The sequence below is a fragment of the Sorex fumeus genome, unplaced genomic scaffold (genome assembly GCF_029834395.1).
Source record: "Sorex fumeus unplaced genomic scaffold, SorFum_2.1 ptg000038l, whole genome shotgun sequence".
Taxonomy (NCBI): Eukaryota; Metazoa; Chordata; class Mammalia; order Eulipotyphla; family Soricidae; genus Sorex; species Sorex fumeus.
In genome coordinates this window covers 439,898-449,792 of record NW_026606095.1, presented here as the reverse complement: position 1 = coordinate 449,792, position 9,895 = coordinate 439,898, and the positions used below count along the sequence as shown (strand labels likewise).

Here is a 9,895-nt window from a genome sequence, read left to right as displayed (position 1 = left end):
TGATGAGATTGAAGCTTCCTCCAACATTCTGAAAAATCAATGAAACCAAGATCCGGTTCTTAGAAAATAAACAAGATTGATAAACCACTAGCAAGATTCACAAAGAAAGAGAGGGAGAACCCTAATAAATAGAATCAGAAATGAAAAAGGAGATATCACAACAGAAAATGCAGAAATTCCAAGGATCACAGATTACTTTGAGAATATTTATTCCATAAAACAAGAAAACCTCGAAGAAATGGATGAATTCCTGGATTCTTGTAGCTTCCCAAGACTGAAACAAGAGGCCTTGTAATACCTGAACAGATCTATCACTATCAAGGAAATTGAAACAGTAATCAAAAGTCTCCCAAAAAACAAAAGTCCTGGCCCAGATGGATTCACGAGGGTAGGTGGGAGGGATACTGGCATCTGTGGTGGTAGAAAATGGGCACTGGTGGAGGGATGGGTACTTGATCATTGTATAATTGAAACCTAAGCACAAAAATTTGTAAGTCTACAACTCTATCTCATGGTGTTTCACTAATACAAATTTTAAAAAAACTCAATCCTTTCAAGCTTTTTGAGGAAATTGAAGAATCAGAAACACTTCCAAACAGTTTCTATGTGGCAAATATCATCCTGATACCAAAAGCAGACAGAGACACCACAAAGAAAAAGAATGACAGGTTGATATGCCTGATGAATATTGGGCTACACTGGCACACAATAGGAACAAATGGAGACGTTACTGGCGCCCGCTCAAGCAAATTGATGAACAACAGGATGACAAGTGATTACAAGTGATCCCTGATGAACAATGATACAAAGATACTCAACAAAATCCTAGTAAACTGAATCCAATGACTCATCAAAAAGATCATACACCATGACCAAGTAAGATTTATCCCGGGGATGCAGGGATGGTTTAACACTCGAAGTCAATCAACATAATCCATCATATCAATAAAAGAAAAGAAAAAACCCATATCATATCAATAAATGCAGAAAAAGCATTTGACAAGATCCAGCACCCATTTAGGATGAAAACTCTCAGCAAACATGGGAACCGAAGAAGCTTTTCTCAATAGAGTTAAAGCCATATATCATAAGCCCACAGCAAGCATTATTAGGGAATCATTGAGGAAATCAATGGGGAAAACTAAAAACCTTCCTTCTAAGATCAGGAAAAAGACAAGGTTGCCCACTCTTGCCACTTCTGTTCAATATAGTACTTGCTGTAACAGTTAGGCAAGAAAAAAATATCAAGGACATCCACACAGAAAAGGAAGAGTTCAAGCTATCACTATTGGCAGATGATATAATACTAAGAAAATCTTCAAGGCTCTACAAAAGAGTTTCTAGAAACAATAGCTTTCTATAGTAAAGTGGCAGGTTACAAAATCAATACCCAAAACTCCATGGCTTTCCTATATAGAAATAGTGATTGAGGAAAAAGAGATTTTAAAAAAAAAAGTTCTGTTCACAATTCTGCCTCAGAAAATCATGTACCTTGGAATCAGCTTAAGTAAAGAAGTGAAGGACCTATACAATGAAAACTACAAAATACTACTTCAAGAAATAAAAGTGGACACTAGGAAATGGAGACACCCCCTGCTCATGGATTGGGAGAATTAGTATGTCAAAATGGCAATACTCCACAAATCATTATATAGATTAAATGCACTCCGTATAAGATACCCATGACATCCCTCAAAGAAATAGACAAAACACTTCTAAAGTTTATATGGAACAATAAATGCCCACAAATAACTAAAGCAATCCTGGGGGGGGGGGGGCGGGAAAGATGGGTGGCATCACCTTCCCAAACTTCAAACTGTACTAAAAAGCAGTAGTAATTAAAACAGCATGGTATTGGCATAGAAACAGACCCACAGACCAATGGAATAGAGTTGAATATCCTGACACAGACTCTCAAATATATGATCATTTAATCTTTGACAAAAGAGCAATAAATGTGAAGTGGAGCAAGGAAATCCTCTTCACCAAGTAGTGCTGGGAAAACTGGACAGATACATGCAAAAAACTAAAAAAAAAGAACTCAGACCTCTTTCTAATACCAGGCACAAAAGTCAGATCAAAATGAATTAAGGAGCTCAATATCAGACCTGAATCCCTAAGTTACATGGAAGAAATGTAGGCAGAACCTTCCATGACACTGAAGCTAAAGGCATCTTTAGGGATAAAGCACCATTTACCAACCAGTTGGAAGCAAAGATAATGCAACTGCATTAAACTAAGAAGATTCTGCATTGCAAAAGAAACACTGACCAAAATACAGAGACAGCCCATGAAATTGGAAAAATTATTTACCCAATACCCATCAAATAAGGGTTTAATATCCAAGCTATCCACCAAAAAATTAGAAGAAAAAATAAACAGCAAATTCCTCCAAAAAAAAGCGAGTGGCCAAAAGGTACATGAAAAAATGCTCTACATTGCTAATCATCAGGGAGATGCAAATCAAAACAACAATGAGATTGGGGCTGGAGAAATAGCACAGCGGGTAGGGCATTTGCCTTGCACGCGGCCGACCCGGGTTCGATTCCCAGCATCCCATATGGTCCCCTGAGCACCGCCAGGGGTAATTCCTGAGCACAGAGCCAGGAGTAAGCCCTGTGCATCGCCGGGTGTGACCCCATAAAGCAAAAAAATAATGAGATCTCATCTTTCACCACAGAGACTGGCACAAATCAAAAAAACAAGAACAGTGCTCACTTCAGCAGCACATAGACTAAAATTAGAACAGAGAAGATTAGCATGGCCCCTGTGCAAGGATGACACAGAAATTCGTGAAACATTCCATATTCTAAAAAAATTTAAAAAAGAAGAACAAGAGTAACCAGTGCTGATGTGGATGTGGGGAAAAGGGACTCATTCATTGTTGGTAGTAATGCCAACTGTTCCAGCCGTTTTGGAAAAAATATGGACTTCCTAAAAAAAATTTTTTAAATGAAAGAATTAAAAACTGAGCTTCCATGTGACCCAGCAATGTCACCTCTGGGAATATATCCCAGGATGCAAAGAACACAGTAGAAATGACATCTGCACTTGTGTGTTCATTGCAGCACTGTTCACAATAGCCAGAATCTGGAAACAACCAGAGTACCTTAGAGCAAATGACTGGTTAAAGAAACTGTTTATGGTACATCTACATAATGGAATTCTATGCAACTGTTTAGGAAAAATGAAATGAAATTTGCTTATAAATGGATGGACATGGAGTACCGTGTTAAGTGAAATGAGTTAGAAAGAATTGGACAGGCATAGAATGACTTCACTCATTTGTGGAATATAAAATAACATAGTGTGAGACTAACATAGCACCCAAGGACAGTAGAGAGAAGGGCCAGGAGAACTGGTCCATGGTTGGAAGCCTGCCTCGTGAGCTGGGAGAGAAGGCCGCTGGAATAGAGAAGAGACCACTAAATCAATGATGGTTGTAGGAATCGTCTGGGTCGGGAGATGTGTGCTGAAAGTAGACAAAGAACCAAACATGATGGCCTTTCACTACCTATATTGCAAACCATTATGTCCAAATATAGAGAGATAGTAAGAATAAAAGTGCCTGCCATAGAGGCAGGGAGTGGGGTGGGGTCAGGGTGGTGGGAGAGATAGTGAGGACATTGGTGGTGAGAAAGGTACACTGGTGGAGGAATGGATATCTGATCATTGTATTATTGAAATTCAATCATGAAAGCTTTATACCTGTATCTTACAGTGATTCAAATATATATATATATAAAATCTTGTGCCTAAATATAAAAAATTTAAGAAAAATGAACAGAAAAAAAACTTGGGACTATAGAACTATGGTTTTTCATGCCTTTTAATACTATCAGATACAGAAAAATGCTCCCAATCTAAATATCTTGATCCAGTGACTCCTATGAGACTTCCTTCTCCCTTCCCTTTCCTCTAATTGCTGTTGTTGTGATTACTAAAACTGATTGTGGAGCCGATACATTTGGTGTGATACAGGGGCAGGTGGTCACATATTTGGTTGCTTCAATAGTCAATTGCAGTTCTTGCTAGGGGGTCACATACTTTTGTTGTGGTACTTACATTCATGCTCTCCAAGGATATCTGACTTGCATGCTGCTTGTAGTGTCTGCCAGAAGTATCTGATATGACTGGGTGTGTCAAACTTCTAGTTATACTGGCACAAGTAGAACTTTACAAGAAAAAAGCAATAGAACAATCAACGCCATCAAAAACTTGGGGGATGAGATGAACAGAAACAAACGCAAAGAAAAGATACAGATGACCACAAAGCATATGAAAAAAAATATTCAATATCACTTATCATTAGTAGAATGCAAATTGAAACAATAATGATGTATCACCCATACCAGTAAGACTGGCAGGCATTACAAAGGTTAAGCAACCAATTTTGTTCCACCTTTCACAGTTGCCACCATGTCTACTCACCCACCGGTCCTGCTAACCAATTTCCAAATAAATTTCTGAAAGAGGCACACCAAGCAGCTAAAACCCATGGAAACACTGGTCCCTGCACTGAAAATTCGGGGGGGGGGGGGGTCCTTGGAATGTAAATGGGCCAAGTACCCACCCTGCCAAGGCCCCAGCAACCATACACACACCTCACCACTGCAGCCACATCACTACAGGTCAACTCCACCACTTCACTAATACTCTCTGCAAAGACCTCAAACTTTGTAATTTCAGGTACTCTGGTTCCCAGTCTGAGAACTCTGGTGTTTCTTGGAGTTGGAGTGGACAGCCTCCCCCGAGCTCTCATACTTTCAGAAGCCCCAGCAACCATGCCCACTTCCCATATCTATCATCATGTTGGCCCAGACCATAGATCCTGAAGTCTCTGGACCTCCCCCACCTCCAAATTCCACAATACTAAAATTTCAGTAAGAGCACACCAAACTAGAGGGGAAAGTAACAGAAATCAACTAAAATCAACAACAAAAACAATAACATGCAGAAGATGCAATATCAACAAACAAATTAGCAAATTCATAGGCAAGGACTTAACAACCTCATGATGATATATAACAATTTTCACATAAAAATTTATTTTTATACTTATTGATTTTAGTATTGGAGTTTTGTTATCTAATCAATATCAACTCTAGAATTGTATAAACAGTTGTGGCTTTTGTCTACATTAAAATAAATTTTTTTAACATAAAACACTTTTTTTTATGTAGGAGTACTGCTATTTATTCAGCCACTGATTAGCTGATTGAATTGAGCATAAACTCCACCTTACTTTTTTTTTCCTTTACTTTATAATTTTATTTATTGAATCACCGTGAGAGCAGTTACAAAGCTTTCAGGTTTAAGTCTCGGTCATACAATGAAACACCTGTTCCTTCACCAGTGCCCATTCTCCACCACCAAAAACCTCAGTATACTCCCATCTCTACCTGTGGGGCGGATGATTTCCAAATTACTCCCTCTCTCTACTTTGATCACATTCAATATTTTGACACCAGACCAACCATTATTATTTGGGATTTTACCCCAACACTCAGATCTGCTGAAAAGGCAACAGTAGACAATTTGTTTTCTATTGCTGGTTATGAATAGCATATGATGTCGAGTGTCTGCAGTAGTGGCCATGCGATTTTGAAATTTCAAAATTTTAACACTTAAATCTGGAGGGATTTCTGCCAAAACCTGCTGGGTTCCGAGATTTGCTCCTGAGTCACTTGGACCATGGCCGTTAAGCAGCTTGATCAGGAACCAGAAAGGTCATTCATGGGTGGTGACCCGGGGTATCGTTGGGACGGGGAGGAAAGGACTGGCTCCACCCCCATCCCGTGAGGCCCCATGTGTCTAGTTACTGAGGGCCCAAACCTAACTGTCCAGTGGCCTCTAGAGGATGGTGGCCACCGAGCCGCCTAGGGAGAGCAGGCGGAGGGACAACACCCTTTCCCCCCTGGGGTGGCCCAGCGGCAGTAACCTACTGTGGTATCTGGACACATTTCTGCCAAAAGCCACTGGGTTCTGAGATTTGTTTCTGAGTCTCTTGGATCATGACCATTAAGCAGCTTGATCAGGAGCCAGAGAGACTGTTCGTGGGCGATGACTTGGGGTCTCGTTGGGGTGGGGAGGAAAGGGCCGGCTCCACCCCCATCCCCTGAGGCCTCACATGTCTTGTCATTGAGGGCCCAAACCTAACTGTCCAATAGCCTCTGGAGGATGTCAGCATAAAACACTTTTAGAAAATAACTAGTTGACATGGATGTGAGGGAAAAGAAACCCTCATCCGCTTTTCATGAGAATGTTGACTGGTCCAACCTTTCGGCAAAACAATATTAAAACTTCTCAAAAATCTAGGAATTCATCTCCAATATTACCTACCAATTTCACTTTCTGACATTTATTCCAAAGACATTTATTCCAAAACTCTCTCCAGAAAAGGCATCTGAGCTCCTATTCTTATTGAGCACAATTTACAATAGTCAAAATCTGTAAACAACCCAAGTATCCAGGAACAGTGACTGAATTAAAAAAAAAATCTGTGATGACTATATGTAATGAAAAACTACTCAACTATAAGAAGAAAGTGAAATCATAATTTGTTGCTATGTGGATAGATCTGGAAAGAACCATAGTGAGTGAAGTTGGCCAAAAGTAGAAGGACAGGTAAGGAATGGTCTCCTTCATGTGTGGGACATAAAGTAACATAGTAAAGAAACAAATACTCAAAGCCAACAGATGCTGAGAACTTGCCTTTAATAGGAAGCCTCTCATTGTGGAGGGATGGGAACAGGACAGATAGGCAAAGCACTGGGTGGGGCAAGCTGACGTTCTAGTGGAGGATGTGGTGTCGGAATGTGTTTTGCATGAAATCTGTCATTATTTATATTTCAAATCATGGTCACTGTCATTGTCACTGTCCTCCCTTTGTTCATTGATTTGCGTGAGTGGGCCCAGTAACATTGTGAGACTCGTTACTTTTTGTTTGTTTGTTTGTTTGTTTTTGAAATAAATAGATTTTGTTTGGAGGATTTTTAAGGTGTGTGTGGGGTGGGGGGGAGAGAGTAACGTACTCAAGAGAGATACACAGGCTTCTCCAAGGACGGAGAGAGAGCCCCTACACACATCCTAGCATTAGGCACAAAAGCATGAAAGTACACATCTCAAGAGGGAAGATGCGGGCGACACATGTGCTCAGCCCACATGTGCTCATCCACGTGGGCACAAGCAGCACATGAGCTCAGGCAGCATATGCGCCTCGTTACTGTTTTTTGGCATGTGGAATACGTCACAGGTAGCTTGCCAGGCTTTGCCGTGCAGGCGAGATACTTTCAGCGAGATTCTCTCAGTAGCTTGCTGGGCTCTCCGAGAGGGGCAGAAGAATCGAACTTGGGTCGGCCATGTCAACCACATGCAAGGCAAACATCATACCCGCTGCGCTAATCACTCCAGCTCAAAATCATGTTGCTTACATTTAAAGTAATAAAAAGACACACTATAGTTTTAGTACTTGCAAATTTCTAGCTATACATATTCATTTCCAGTACTCAAATGAGGAAGTTTTGCAGAAGTGGGGTCCCAAATAAAGTGCTGGGACCCATATTCAGCACCATATGGACAGCAACAGGGATTGGATCTATGGCCTCACACCTCCAAGACAGGCACGTATAGCCAACTAATCATCACCTAAGAGACTTTTTCGTTAAGATTTTGTTTGTTTATCAGGTTATATGTGTATTAAGTGTCACTCTACATTTTGAGTATGTGGGAACATCAGTGGCTATTAAAATTGCCTTAAGAGATAGCAAAAATATTTATCTCACTCTGTTTGATTTTCCATGGTCCAGATATGTGAATATGTATTCTAAAGTATAAGTATATAATATAAAAATTTAGCTCAAAATAAATAAATAGGGGGCTGGAGTGATAGTACAGTGGGTAGGGCATTTGCCTTGCATATGGCCTACTCGGGTTCGATTTCCAGCATCCCATGTGGTCCCCTGAGCACCGCCAGGAGTGATTCCTGAGTGCAGAACCAGGAGTAACCCCTGTGCATCACCGGGTGTGACCCAAAAAGCAAAATAATTAAATAAATAAACCAAATTAATAAATAAATAAAATTGCCTTAACTGAGTATCTACATTTGCAAAGAATTTGTCTTGGTATCTACAGATAAATAACTCTATAAATATTGGAACATATCTTGAGCTAAAGAAAACCACTGGTTAATGTTTCCCAGAGGAAAAAAATCAATAAAAAGTTTTCAAATAAGGATTCTTACTCTTCATTGTGAAATCAAATGAAAAAATTAGGATGCTAAATTATGAGAGAAGAGAAAAACCAGAGGTAGGTCTCAGAAGATCTAGACTCTGCTGTCCAATCTCTTAATAACCATTTATTTAAATACTGGTTCACCAGAATTTGCCATTTTCCTTGTCTTTTTAGTGAGAATAGCAATACTTTCTTCAGTTGTTGACAGTTGTGGGAAGTCAATAAGGTACAGATGCACAGAGGTGAATTAAGAGTTAGAATGCAATGCTAGCAAGAGGGGTTTTGAAAAATAATACCACATTGACAAAAGTAAAATTCACCCTTAACTTTCAAAGTGGTGATTATACTTCTATTCTGAAATGTAGGAATGTGACATTCAGGATTACAGAAATGTTCTTTGAGCTCCTGTCTCTGTTCTGACAAGCAAAATCTCCCTAAGGTAACCAGCAAGTGGACTAGCTTCCAATCTCAGGCCTGTCTTGAACATGGTTCCGTTATCAAGTTTCTTTCTTCATTCACATTCCACTTATACTCTTCAAATTTTAGTATTAAGCATTATAAGGAGAGTAAGTAAATCGATCAATAAGTATTAAGCATTATGAGGAGAGTAAGTAAATTGATCAAATTTTAGTATTAAGCATTATGAGGCGAGTAACTAAATCAATCAGTAAGTTCAATACTCTAAATGTTCGATAAATGCTATGAAATAAACAAACAAAACTCTCTTGAAAAAATGCTCCTTTTTGTGACTAAACTATACTTCCACCACACAATTCTCTCTTAACGTTTGTTTAGGAACATGCTATCAAAGCAAGTGAGTCTTAATTCTTTGATTCAATTGATTGAGGTCAGAAAATTTATCTTTGCCCTTTGATATTCTCTCAGTTGCCTGAAACATTGCAAGTGTTCAATAAATATTGATTGACAGATTGAATTAAAGTTTGAAAATTTAGTGAAACCACTGGCAATTCATTTCTCTTAAAAAGTCAAATCAACTGTGGGATGAATTGACTGATCAATGTCTCCGTTTTCTAACACCCAAATAAATGCTTTGTTTTTTAAGGACCAGTGGCTTGAACCAATAAACGTATCTTTATAGGACGTTAGGAGAGTCATGAGGCTTTTAATTTTTAACGGTCATATTCACATACTGTGCTGTTTTATATCTCACTCTATTTTCAGAGTCTGATTTATTGTAATGGGTGAAAAATATCAGAAGAATATGCAAGAGGTACCTTTGGGGGGAGAAAAGGAAGGAAGGAAGTCTGAGGCATTCCAGTTTGAAAAGATTCAAAATCAGCCTCGTCGATATTGGAAAATAACTAGGACTCAGAAAGTCTTTCCTGCTCTATGAACATTGTCCTTTGTCCCCATCGCAAGTGCTGGCTAACTCAGAGATATAATTTATGATGGATTCACAAACAAAATGGTCAATGGTTCAGCACAAACCAAACATGAGCAGACACATTTCTAAACCTCCCCGTCATGCTGCTTACACAATCTGTTGATCCATTGAACAAATATATGTTGAAAGATTAAGCAGGAGTTGACTGCCATTCAGGATGATAAATGTAGAGTAGACTTATTTTCCGCCTGACTTAATGCTTAAGGATTTGTGTTAGAAGGATGTTGGGAAGGGGGATGTGTGCGGGGGATGGGTGGA

General features: G+C 39.3%; 1 non-coding gene across 1 annotated transcript; it reads left to right on the top strand.

The window, feature by feature from the left end:
- The first annotated feature begins 2,710 nt into the window (after nucleotides 1-2,710).
- Nucleotides 2,711-2,812, top strand: LOC130028059 (U6 spliceosomal RNA). The gene has a single exon (XR_008793153.1). It is a non-coding gene; the product is annotated as a U6 spliceosomal RNA (small nuclear RNA).
- Nucleotides 2,813-9,895: the final 7,083 nt, after the last annotated feature.